General features: G+C 57.3%; 1 protein-coding gene across 9 annotated transcripts in view; it reads left to right on the plus strand.

Annotated features, from left to right (window-relative positions):
- The window catches only part of SHANK3 (SH3 and multiple ankyrin repeat domains 3), a 383466-nt gene that overhangs the window by 7696 nt on the left and 362842 nt on the right, over positions 1-12928 (plus strand). For all 9 annotated transcript variants that reach the window (XR_008574833.1, XR_008574834.1, XM_054811562.1 and 6 more), the window contains exon 2: positions 2158-2207. The gene's annotated coding sequence lies outside the window, so the exon portion shown is untranslated. The remainder of the gene's footprint in view (positions 1-2157; positions 2208-12928) is intronic.

Consider the following 12928-nt stretch of genomic DNA (forward strand, 5'->3'; position numbering starts at 1 on the left):
ATTCCCCACATGCTCTGTTGCCCATTTAACTCCCAGTGCTGCCTGCAGCCCTCCCATACCCAGGGAGATGGTGGTAAAGTGAAGCCAGTGCTTGGCTGGGTTGGGACAAGGTGCCGTCAGGGGCTCGTAGCTTGGCTTCCCAGGGTTGTGCCGTGGCTGTGCTAGCACTTGGCGAGTGTCTGAGGAAGGCTTCTGTGCTCCAGATGACTGCTGCATGTGTGTGGTTTGGTTAGCTGTCTATCTGATGCCCATGCGGAGGCCCAGAGGGTGTGGAGCTGGGCCATCAGACTTAATGGCGTGTTTTGAGTTACGCCACCTTTGGTGACATGCAGTTGTAGCCATGCTGCTTAGCTCCAGCCCAAACCTTTCCCTGGGCTGAGGCTGCCTGGAGGCGGCGAGGTGAGCTGGGAGCATGAGCTGCAGGAGGCACCTTTGGTGGATGGGGAGTTCCTGCTCTGTGGCACCACATAACCCACCCCCTCATCCAAGCCTCCTAATTGCAGCAAACAAGTCTCCTAGCACTGCTGACAGTGGTGGGGTGGGAGGTCTGGGACTGATCTGTGCCCTTGCCTGGCTTTGGACCATGCTCTGTGCTGCAGTGAGGGATTTTGGATGGCACGTGGGTGGGAGAGAGGCTGTGTAAGTGTTCCAGCCTGTGCCACCCTGTTACCCCTCAGCCCTAAGCCCTGCAAAGCTGTGCTTGTCAAGGTTTGATGTCCCTGCAGGCACAGCAGTCCCCTGCTCCACCACTTGCCCTGCGCAGTCTTGGTATTCCCAGTGCTAAGGGACAGGAGAGAGACACAGTTCGCTACAGTCACTGAATGTCCAAGCAGGACACAGAGATGCCCTGTGCTATTTTGTTTAGGTCCTACATAAACAGCTGTGCTAGGTTTCCTCTGTTTTCATGACACAGGTGTCCTGTGAGCTTTTCTTGAGAGGAGTCAATGGACCAGCGGCAGCTGTGTCCGGAGCACTGTGCTATGGCCCCACTGGGACCTCAGCAGCATCATTTTACAGAGAGGCACACAATAGCTGCTAAGTTTTCCAGGTGCATCACAGTGTCTGTGATCCCTCTGCCAGTGGAGGCTGGAGTGTATCTTATAAAATGTTTAAAGCCTGGTGGCACCCCAGCTGCCCATGTGGCACACCACGAGCTCTCTGCAAAATGGGATCCTTGCCTCAGTCCCTTCCCCCTGCAGCACCTTGCACTTGCTGACACCAGCTGCAGCACAACAGCCGTGCTCCAAGAAATCCCAAGTCATACATTTTTAATTTTCTACAACAGAGCAGCCATTTCAGCCACTCACCCAGAAAGGATCTTTAATGCCAAGCGAGGAGTGAGAGCATGCACGTTTCCAGCACGTAAGAGAGCAGAGACATTATGGATACACTTTTCTCTTTTCCTGGCTGCCCATAGCTGTTCCTGAATTTAGCCTGGGGCACTTGCTGTGTTGTCTTCTGGAGGTGGGCTCAGCTGGGCCCTGGTTCCCTGTTGCTCATCCCGAACAAGAGGGTCAGCGCTGTGGAGGAGCTGACCTTTTAGCATTGTTGGCATTTCAGCTTGAGCCTTCCTCTGCTCTCGGGCTGTGTTCCACCCAGGACTCTGCCTGGGAGCGGATGAGTCAGGGTGGGAGAGGTGTTTGAGGATCCCCGCCAACCCAGGACAGCTGCACCTGCCTTCCCTGGTGCTCGGGCCTGGGCTGTTCCCTTGGGAAGCTGCATTGCTCTTGCGTGTGGTCTTGCCAAGCCGTGCTGAAGGACCAGCAGAGGCAGGGGGCTGCCAGTCCTCCAGCCTGCCTGGGCGAGAGCCAGAGCCTCTGTGGCTCTCCTAGGGGGGCAGCAGACGTGCCTGTCCACAGGGTGAGGATGGCCTCGCATGGACAGGAGAGCTCGGGGCACAGCACTTCTGCTTGTGCAGGGAGGCCGGGGATGCTCTGCTGCAGCGGGGCGGCAGGTGTTGGTGCAAGCCATAGGTGACCTTGCCTCTCTCCCTGGTGTCCTGTAGAAGGATTGCTCTGGGGATGCTCCTGTTACCAGCCCTGCGGGTTCCACACCTCCCTGCTGTCCTGAGGCTGTGTCTACGTGTGTGCAGTGTGCCTGGGGGCCATGTATGTGGTGCGCTGAACTGATGCTGTCCTTGCTCTTTGTTGTCCACAGGTTGATGAAGAGCGAGCGCTGTGACCCTGTGCCCGTGACAGTCGTTTCAGGTAAGCGCTGTTCTGTCCTTCCCTTTCTTCCTTCAGAACCCCCCTGGGCCTCCTGACAGGAGGTGGTGAGGAGAGGGCTCAGGCTGGTGAGGGCCCTGCAGCCTTGTCCCAGGAGGGGATGGCCTGCCTGGGGCAGTGGGTTCAGGGACCTGGCTGTGATGCTCAGGGGCAGCCAGGTGGAGAACTGTGGGCAGAAATGGGGCTTGTGGGGGCTGGCAAAGGATGGCAGGACTCGGGCTGGAGGGGACAGGATGTGTTCAGGCAGGCTGCAAGTGATGCAGAAGCAGTTATGAGTCAAGGGTAGGTCATTACTACATGGCATGCTTTGAGGAGGCATCAAGAGGAAAGGTCCTGGGGAGGCTGGCTAACCAGTTATGCCTGGGGCCTTCCAACTGGGATTCAGGGTGCCTTCTCTGATGGGATACCCTCAGGCCCATCCAGCTGGGATCCAGGATCTCTCTGGGACAAGTACCACTGGTCTCAGAGGACAGGAGGGTTCCTGGACATCGCACTGGTGTGGGTGCTTCTTCCAGCCCTGGCTGCTCAGATGCTGCCTCATGCAATGGGGCTATTTCCCGCCCTGCCTGAGGACACTGGACCCTTTGCAAGTGCTGCCCCCCGCCCCCCTCAGTGATCATGTCACCCCACAGCTGTGCTCCCAGATTGGGTGCTGCATGCACGCTACTCTACAGACCAGGGCAAGGTCTTGATGGGAGCTGGGTGCAAACGTGCAGCATGGTGTGAAAGGCATTTTCTTTGGCTGCACTGAGTCATTTAGGCTTTTGGTGCTGCCTCTGTGACTGCTGTCAGGCTGGCACAATGGGAGTTGCAGTGCCATGGTGTGAGGCCAGCCAGCTCCATTTGTGCACAGTGAACCTGCAGCACCATTGCTGGCAGGTGCCGGAGCTCATGGCCCATAAAGGGAAGAAAGCAATGGTGAGTGCCCCTACCCCAGGATACCAGGTCAAGGGCAGGGGTGGCACATGCTTCCTCCCAGGGCACCGAATGGATGCAGGCAAGGGAGGGGTGCAGCAGCTGCTTGCTGTGACTGTGGTAGGGCTGGAACCTGGCACAGGGGGAGAAAAAGGCAGCCAGAGCTACACTGGGGACAGGGAAGCATGAGGGACAACATGGGAGAGGGCAATGGGGAAGCTGCTGCTCACAGCTGGTGAAGAAGCAGCTTGAGCTGTGAGACACAGCTGGGGAAAGGTAGGGGAGAGATGTCCCATTGGAGATGGTGAATGACAAATGTCTCCCCATGATCTGGGGCTGGTCTGTCCCCTGCCTGCCTTATGTTCTTTGCTTGGTGGTAGGCCCAGTCTCCTGCCCTGAGTCATGCACTGCCTTGGCCTCTGCATGCTTCTCTGAAAAGCCCTCTCTCTTACTTCTCCAAAGGGGTTTCTTGGTGCCCAGCAAGGACCCCAGCCCCTACCTGGCACAGTACTGGCTGGTTCCTGCCAATGGAGGGTCTGGCTGATGCTGTTCCTGCTCCAGGTGTGCACACCTGGAGCATGGCCTTGAGAGCGTGTTCCCACCTACTTGTCGCCATGCACCAGTGCAGCCAGTGCTGGTGCTTGCAGGGGAGCAAGACTCCAGCTTCTGCCCCTGCCCCCAGGCTGTGAGATGCCAACCCCATTCACTGCAGAGATTTGCCATGTCTCACCCCAGGGCAGGGGGTGAGCTGAGAAGTGGGGGACCCCAAGCACGTGCACACCATATGGACACCTCTGTGGCGCTGGGGCTTAGAAAGTCCCAGCCTCACCCAGCCCCTTCTCCCTGTGCACTAGGCAGGCTGAGGTGTGGTGTGCAGCAAGCAGTATATGTCAAGCTTCAGGGTGAAGGCTTGGAAACCAGAGGATGAAACAAAGGAAACATAAAATGCTAATGCACAAGAATAGTGGGTGCTTTTTCTGGCTTCGGCAGGCTCCTTTCAGAGCCGGCAGCTTCATTTCAGGACCCCTGAAATGTGTTGCCACTTCACCTTGTAAATCCTCCAGATAATTCAGGCTGCCCGTGCAGGGCTGGCTGTGCTGCGTGGGCCAGGCTGTGTGGGCTGTGCTGCGTGTTTCCATGCAAGGGCGGGCTGCGCTGCGTGGGCTGCACTGCGTGGGTTGTACTGCATGTTTCCATACAGGGGAGTCGCTGTGCCGTGCCTTGCTGTGCCAGGTGGTTCAGGGCTGGGAAGCTGCTCTGCTGCAAGAGGTGCTTCCCTGCAGGGCTGTGCCAGTTGTCTAAGCACTGACTGCCCATGCAGGGCAGGTCCAGTCTTGGAATATGTGCGGTGGGGATGAATTGTGTTTGTACTGAGATGTGGGCGTTTATCCAAGCTATTCTTCTACTGGCTTATGTGTTCAATGAAGTCAGTCTTGCCTGGTCCCAGAGCGCATCCATAATTTGCAGGGCCCAAATCTGATTGCTGTGGCAGCATCATTTCTGAACAGTTGCAGCAGATCACTCCACAGAAGACAGCGCTCTGACCTGGTCCTCCTCATTCTGCAAATCCCAGTGGGAGTGGGGCCCCATGGAGCTGGGCTTGGCAAAGGCAATCGCTGTTGCAGGGCTTTGTTGCTAGCCCTGAAGGAGAAGGACCATCCTTCTCTGCTACAGCAGGAGCCCAAGTCTGTGGGACATGGGGAGGCTTCTCAGCATCTGTGGGAGGCTGTGGCTGAGTTGGGAGCCTGGCTCAGTCCTGGCCTGCTCTGTCCCTGCCATGGCTGCCAGGCCGGCTGCTGCCTGGAACCTCTGCCCCGACTCCTTGCCAGTGCAGCAGCTCTGCCCTATGCTGGCCCTCTGCTGCGTCTGCGAGATGGGATGGGGCTGGAGGCAGGGCCAGGCAGGGGTGCAGGGAGGGGAGGGATGCCAGAGAGGCGATTAGCGTCTCAGTCCCAGACAAACAGATGGAGGCAGCGTTATCCTATTACCTAACGGCTAAGCGGGAGAAGCTGAGCGCTGCATTCAGGCTGGGCGATCAGTGGGCGCCCTGGGCTCCTGCAGTGGCAGGATGTTTTTCTGGGGTGGCAACCACCCTGACACCAGCTCTGGATAGTGTCTGCACCCGGGCAGCACCGAGTCCCTGGGAACAGGTCAGATATACATGGGGTCCTAGACATGGGGTCAGCACTGGCAGCCCTGGACAACGCGTTCTCCTGCTGGGGCCTGGAGCTTTGGCAGGGAGGCCAGGGTGCCTGCAAGGCTGGGGTGCTGGGGTGGTGCAGGGACCATACTGGGGCAGAGCCAAGGCCATCACAGGTGAGGCTGAGCAAGGGGATGGTAATGGGACCTCACTGGTGATGATGATGAAGGCTGTCCAGGTTGCTTCATGGATTGTGTGATTCCTGGGCTTTCTTGCTTCTTGCTGTGTTGTGCTCCTAAGCTGGAGCCAGTGGAGGAACAGTGCAGGATTGCAACAGGTACAGGGCAGTCCTGAAGTCTGTGCAGCCCTACATCTGTGCAGGATGGCAAGCTGGGTCAGCCTGGGCCGTGGCATCGCCCACACATTGAGGGGCTGATTGTTTACCTGGCTGTGCTGCTGTGGGTCTGTGCCTGCTGCCCCCTGTGCAGGGACACAGAGGTGCTTGCTGAGATGAGGGTGGGAGGTGTGGCAACCTAATGCTTGGATTTACTTGTCCTTTGGCTGTACCACCTTCCTGGGCTATGCTTACCTGAAGTTGTGCCCAGCAGTGGTGTGGGGAGATGGAGGGAGCAGATGTGCTTTCTGCCAGCCTGTCCATGGTAGGGGCAGGCTCCAATGTCTTGTTCCTCCTGGCTGTGTCCTCACGTGTGTCTGACCCAGGCGTGTTCCTCTTCTGCATTGATGGGCTGGGAGTGCATGTGTGGGGGGGTCCTTATGCTCTGGCTCCGCATGAGGAGCTGATGAGGGTTCAGTGACTTGTGGGATGGGAGGAGATGCCAGTCCATCCAGTGCACACCTCCAAGCAGAGGTGTCTGTGGCCAGGCTGGTCCACAGGACTCTGGATGGGTCTGACTCCCTGCTCTGGTCTTGGTGGTGATTTCCAACTGCTCTTATGGTACTGTGGATGGTGCAGTGCTGCCAGTGAGGAGAGGTCTGTCCCTGTCCTCGCTGGTCCCACATGGCAGTGTGACCGCAGCCTAGGCAGGCAGCAGGCTGCGACACAGGTGCCGGATCTGGGGACCAACCGAGGGTGCACAGGGCCTCACACGTGCTCTGTGAGAGCGTGTAGCTGTGGTTACCAAGGTGACTGTGTTAAGTGATGTTCCTATGGCTACGCACTGCTCGTGCTCAGAGTTACTGCAGGGGGAGCGTGCAAAGCCCCCAAGATCCCTGGCGCCTCCTGGTGAGGCTGTTCTCATTGCAACCATCCCCTGGCTCCTGCTCTGGAGACACCTTCCCAGGGTGGGAGAGGCTGCATGGGCAGCTCTTGGTGCTGAGCTGTCCCATGGGCTGTGGGCTCTGCTGGGCCCTGCAGACCCCAAGGGCCTGCAGCTGGACCACCGTACACTGTCCCTGCCTGGGTCTCCTTGTCTGACAGGGAAGGACCTGCGGTTTGCAGACACCCCTGTTGGGACAGGCTTGGGACAGGCCCTGCCTGGTGATGGGGCTCTGGGGACACCCTTCCCTCTAAAGCAGCAGTCACCACATCCCTGGAGCCCTGCATTAGTGGTGCCAGCTCCTGTGAGGTGCCCTCATTGCACATGGAGCCCATGGATCCCATCTGAATCACAGGGGAGTAGGTCCTGCAAGCTTCAAAGTCTTCATCCACCTCTGCCTTTCCCCAGGTTCTGTTCTTCCCTTCAGCCAGGTGCACCCTGAGGCGGAGTCCTGTGGGGACAGACTGGGGTGCTGTGTGGCCCATGGGGCTGACTCTGAGTGCGTGCTGCACAGGGAAGGGTGAGAGCAGCCTGGGAGGAAGGACCACAGTCACTGATGCTTTGCCAGGAACTGGGACAGGTACGGGAGGGGGCCGTGGGGCAGGAGGCAACAGGAGACTTGCCCCATCTCTGATGGAGAAGAGCTTGGGGAGAGCTGAGACATGGGTTAGTCGAAGAAGGAAGGGGGATGTCTGGGAAGTGGTTCTCCACTCTGGCTTTGTACTGGAGTGAGCTGAGGCTGGGAGGTCTGAGGGACTGTCCTCATGTGGGCAGTGTCCGGTGGTGCTGACCATGGAGGGGCAGCCACTTGCTGCTGCTGCTGGAGCCTGCAGCCCCATGCAGAGATGGATGCACAGAGTCCAAGGAATGAGGCTGGGATGCTACAAACCCAAAATTGCCTGAGAGTTAGCTGTTTCTGTGCAAGACCAGGAACTGGCTGTCTTAGAGAGGGTGGGGAAGCAGCAAACCCTGGGGAGGTGGGCATGTGACAGAAACCTGTATTCAAGAGGCCACGTGTATGACTAGCACTGTGTATGCAGTCTGACAGGTCTGGGTTACAGACTTTCCACCCCAGCCCCTCATTCCTGCTCTTGTGTCATTGTTCATCGCCACTTCTGCTTTACAGGAACAGCTGGAGTTGTGAGCTGCTCCTACTAAAAGCTATCACGACTAAATGGACTTGGTTTTAACCTGGGCCAGCTCCCTTGGCCAGCTGGCAGCATGGGCTGCCTGTGTGTCTGCATGTCTGGCCCAGGGGTGGAAGTGAGTGGACAGAGACGGGGGCAAGGACCAAAGCACTGTCCCAATGTTGCTGCTGAAACGCCTGTGTCGTGCAGCCTCAGCATGCATGTGCTGTCCTGCCCACCAGACCACTGTCCTACCTGCCCAGCTTGTCAAGGAAGGGGGTGCATGGCCAGGCAGCAGGCAGAGCTGAGCGTGGCAGTGGCTGTGCTGCCCCAAGCCACACTCAGGGCTATGTGGCCAGTGCCTGGCACCATATAGCAGTGTACCCCATGTGGGGACTGCAGGGACAGACAGAGGATTTGCTGGCCTGTGCTCCTTCCTCCTGGCTGGGACCAGCCAGTGGGTGCTGCTCCTCTACCGTGGGGGCTGGGGGTCCTGGCTGGGGCTGTTAGTTCCTGCTCCCCTGCACAGGCTGGCTGGGAGCTCTGCTGCCCATCAGGTCACCTCTGAGGGGGTCTGGCTCCTTCCACAAGGGAGGAATTCCTGCATCCCCCATGGGGTGATGGAGCAGGGATGGGGCAGGTGGTGTGGCTGTGTCCTGGAGCTGGGGATGCACAGCCCTGTGGGATGTGGGCAGCCAGGAGTCTGTGCAGGGCTGTGCAGGGAAGGATACGTGTTTTGGGCCAGGGATTACTGGCATCTGTCCTGTTGACCTGAAGAGTCAGCTCCACCTGGGACAGTGTCAGGAGTGAGCAGAAAGCCTTTGCTTTGGCCAAGTGGGGCTGCCCTGGGGCCAGGCTGGTGGGGAATCGGCTCCTGTGGTTTTGCAGTGCTGCACTCGCTGGTGGCCAAGCACTGGGTTCCTCTTCGGCAGTGCTGTACAGTGGACATTGGCAGGCAGTGAGGAGCTGCAGGACTGTGGAACAGCTATTAAGGACAACTCTTGGGAACCCCTGTGCCAAAGACTATTGCCCCAGACCTCTGCACACTCTACAAATCGCCACCAGCCATGCACTGCAGCTGCCTCTACGTGTGCTGGGGGAGTTCATGGGTGCCCCTGCCTCTTTGCTGGGCAGAGACACAGATGAGCCCCACTGCTCCCAGGCCTGCACTGTGTGGGGCATAGGATGTTGCTCCTTATCCTGCTGCCCATCACTGGGATCAGCACTGGTTCGCTGTCACCCTAGGAAAGCCAAGTGCTGGTGCAATGGCTTTGCTTCCAAGAGGGGTGTGTTGTGGCACTTGCCCTTTAATCATCCGCACATCCCCAGTGACCAACTAACCCTGGCAAATGGGGAGAGGAAAAATCAATTGGCAGGAGAATTACCCATCAGGCACTGTAGGACACTGTGGCCACACACAGACTGATCAATGAGCATTGCTCCCTCTCCCTCTCCTCATTAGCTCTGTGCATCCTGACACTCAGTCTGGGGCCACAGTAAGCACAGTGCTGTGCCTGCTCCTGCCTCTGTCTGCATGGGTCAGTTCTGGAGAACACGGGCAGTGGTGGCAAAGGACAAGGTTGGGCTGGTACAGACTGCTTTGTGCTACCTGTCACGTGGGGCTGGGACAGAGCCATGGCAAACAGCAGAGCCAACTGACCTGCTTGTGCCCAGATAAGCAATGAGTACGGCTCTGGCATTGTGGAGCCCTAGCTCTGGGCAGGGCCCTGCCTGGCAGCCCCAGGCGTGGAGCTGGCAGGATACCAACCCTGGGTTGGTGGGAAGGTGGCTCATGGGAGCCCTGGACTCCTAACACCCTGTGCAGGGCACTGAGCTCAGGCCCTGCGGTGGGGACAGAGCAGCACAGTCCCTCCCGCTCCCTGTCCCCCCCGCAGAGGCCACCGTGCCTTCCACAGTGCCTGCAACCATCGACCGTGCGTTCCAGCTGCAGTCGCAGCCACCCCTGGTAAATCAGTAACGTCTGGCCTGTGTGAGAGGACGACTCTGCTTGTCCCATGGGCATTGCCAGCCAAGCAAAAGCGGACGCTCCCCGATCCTTTGAGGTGAGGGCTTGACTCCCTGTAGCAGCGTGGGAGGGTTGGGGGCTGTGGGCAGTGCTGTTAAACGTCACCCAGGGCTCCCTGGTCCTGGGAGGACTTGGGGGTGACAAGGAGCTTGCACAGCACCTGCACGCAGAGCCGGGGCCAGGCTTGGTGCTGTTTTAGGAGTGGAGCATGGGGTGCTGTGGGAGCCACTGGAAGAGCGGTCAGGTCTGGTCTCTGGAAGGGCAAGCAATGCCTGGGGCTCTGCAGCCAGGTCTGGCAGGGCAGGGGCATTGCTGGTGCAGGTGGGTGGATGGATGTGCTGCCTTGTCCCTGGTGCAGCTGCCTGGTGCTGATCTGGATTAAGTCAGGTGAAGTCTGTCCTAGTCGGTCCTTTCACTAGCAGTGAGGCAGAGGCGGTAAACTGAAAGCTTGTCCTGCTGCAGCCGTGACAGTCCCAGCATGCAGGGCCATTCCCAGGGATCCCAGTAGTGACAGCCCCGTGTGCTACTCTCCACACCCACCCTGGCAGTGACACCCCAGCAGAATGCTGGATCTCCCTTTGGCCCCCACTTGTGACGCTGCTGTATTCACCCACAACCCCTGTGTGGCGCAAGGAGCCCTGGAGCACAGGGACCTGGTGCAGCTTGTGCCCTGCCAGCGTGCGGCCATGGGGGAGAGCTGGGGTGTGTATGCTTCTCCCACACATCAGCACTACCCAAATACCTGGTCCCTGCACAGTTGGTGCTGCACTAGCTGTTGCTCCCTGCTGTCTCTCCCAGGAAAGCAGCACTTGTGCTGGAGAGCAGCTGTCTGCAGCCTCCGGTGCCATGCCTGAAGCACCAGCCCTTGCTGTGCAGGCGCACCTGGGGATATGATGAGCCAGATGCTCCCATGCTGGCATGCCTGCGGAGACCCTGTTCCTCAAAGGGCCAGGCCTTTTGGGAGTCACAGAGTCAAGGGGCATGTGAATGGAGAGGCGAAGCCTGAGGCAGTGCACCAGCAGGGCTGTGCATGGGAAAGCAGGCGCTGGAAAGGCAAGGAAATTTAACCCTGATTCAGCCAGGGAAAACTGCCAGTCCCAGGCAGGCTGCATTGCTTGCTGTAGTTGACCGGTGCTTGGAGGTTTCTGCAAGACAGCATGGCTGGGTGCAGGTTAACCCACTCAGGTGCTTGTGGCCATGATGCCTGGGTGACCAACAGCCCCTGCGGAGGAAGATGTGGAAGGTGTGCAGTTCTGCTTTGCCCCCATGCTGACACTTGCAAGATCTCCTTTGATTCTGGAAAGATTGTGGCTCTTGCTGTTGAGATGTCAGCTGCTATTATCCTTGTTTCATTTCCAGTGCTCCCTAGCAGACTGTTAGCATCCGTGGGACTGCTGCTGGGGCAGGAGCTGCAACATCCCTGCGATGTGCGCTCTGGGTGGCAAGGGTTTTGAATCCTGGAAAGGCAGAAGCCATGCACAGGATTTCTTTTGAAGTGCGTTATTTTGTTTCCCTAAGTATGAATCCAATCTGTGGTTGATCCCTGTGACCCGGGCCCCTCCTGAGCCTGTCAGTCCCTCCAAGTGTGTCCCTGGGGGAAGGAATCTGCCATGTAAGAGCAGACCACCTAAGTGGCACTTGTTTAGCCTGCAAAGTGAAGTCTGAGTGTGGATCTAATTGCTGCCTGTGATATGTATATAAATACTTACATAAACAAAGGAGGAGAGAAGAGCTGCACAGGCTAACAGACAATGCTGACGCAAGAGTAGGGTAAACTAGCCGTGAATGTGTGGGCTAGAAATTAGGCCATTTCTAAAAGTCACAGCAAAGAAGGGTCTGAAGCAGCTTTCCAGGAAGAGGAGAGAGGGCAAGAGGAGACCTGGAGGAAGGAGTTTGGTAAGAAGATTTCAGATGTGGCACCTGGGGTGCCAGCAGCCCTGTCCCTGAGGGTGGAAAGAACAACCTCCCACAGCCCAGTGCTGGCCAGCTCTGCCTCCACACAGCACTGGGCTCTTGTCCCAGGCTGCAGGATCTGGTGCCAATGCCGACAACAGCTGCAGGTCTTTGCAACCCGCTCTTCATCCTGCCACCAAACGGACTGGCAGCACCTTTCCTCCTCCCCTGAGAAGTGCCAGCTTCCCCTGTCTCAGGAACAGTTCCAGCTGGCACCCCTGCTCCAGCGTGCCTTGGTTTCTTCTTCCTGCCCTTATCATGCCCTGGGGCTGCTTCTCTTCTTCAGATCTTACCTGTTGCACCTTTCTAGGTCCCACCACTGCAGCGCTAGCACTGCGCATGTCCCAGGATCCTCCCAGCTGGATGTCTTCCCTACAGAGGAAGAGTAATTCAGTGATACACTGAGTGATGGCTGTGGTTCTGCATTACTTCTAACCCAGGGGGACCTGGAGCCCTGATGGAGAACTCTGAAGATACCATAGCAGTATTCAGCAGCATAGCGTGGGGTGATGTGGCTCAGCATTTAGTAGGCCGGTCCCACCAGGGAAGCTGAGTAGTCCCATGCCCAGCTACCTGCTTGCTGACACTGCCAGCATCCACTTCCCTGAATGCCTCAGTATGAAGTTTGGCCCAGAATTGGTGTATTCCTGGGTTTGCTGCCGACCCGAACATGGTTCAGGGAACATCTGGACGACATTCTTAGTCCTATGGTTTAGTTTTAGGTAGTTCTCAGAGGAGCAGGGAGTTGGACTCGATGATCCTCATGGGCCCCTTCCAACTGGAGTTATTCTATGATCCCCATGGCATGGCTGCCCTGGATGGAGGGAAGGTGGCTTAGACTCTGTAACACTGGCAGTAGTGGAGGGGCAGGCCATCCAGGAACAGTATTCCTCACAGTGTAAGAGGTAAAGGTCGCTAGACTTTACAACCTCTTGTGAGGGCTGTTGCAAGGAGTATTTGGAAATCCAAATAAACTGCTCTACTCTGGGTTTTGCTTATTGGTGCTCCTGGTGGCACATGCAGGGAGCTCTACTAGACTAGTGAGGCGTGACTTTCTTTGATGGAAGCATTACTGATTTGCCCTGGCACTATAAAATCTTCTTGAAAGATTTTATGACTCTCTTTGATGATTCTTCATCCATTTTTTCCTGATGTTAGAATAAGACTCATTGGATTATAATTTCTAAGATACTCAACTTGTATCTTTTTTCAAGATAAGTGATTTTTTTTCCTCAGCAGAGAAGTTGATTTAATAAGAGAAAATG

The sequence above is a fragment of the Grus americana genome, chromosome 1 (genome assembly GCF_028858705.1).
Source record: "Grus americana isolate bGruAme1 chromosome 1, bGruAme1.mat, whole genome shotgun sequence".
Lineage (NCBI taxonomy): Eukaryota > Metazoa > Chordata > Aves > Gruiformes > Gruidae > Grus > Grus americana.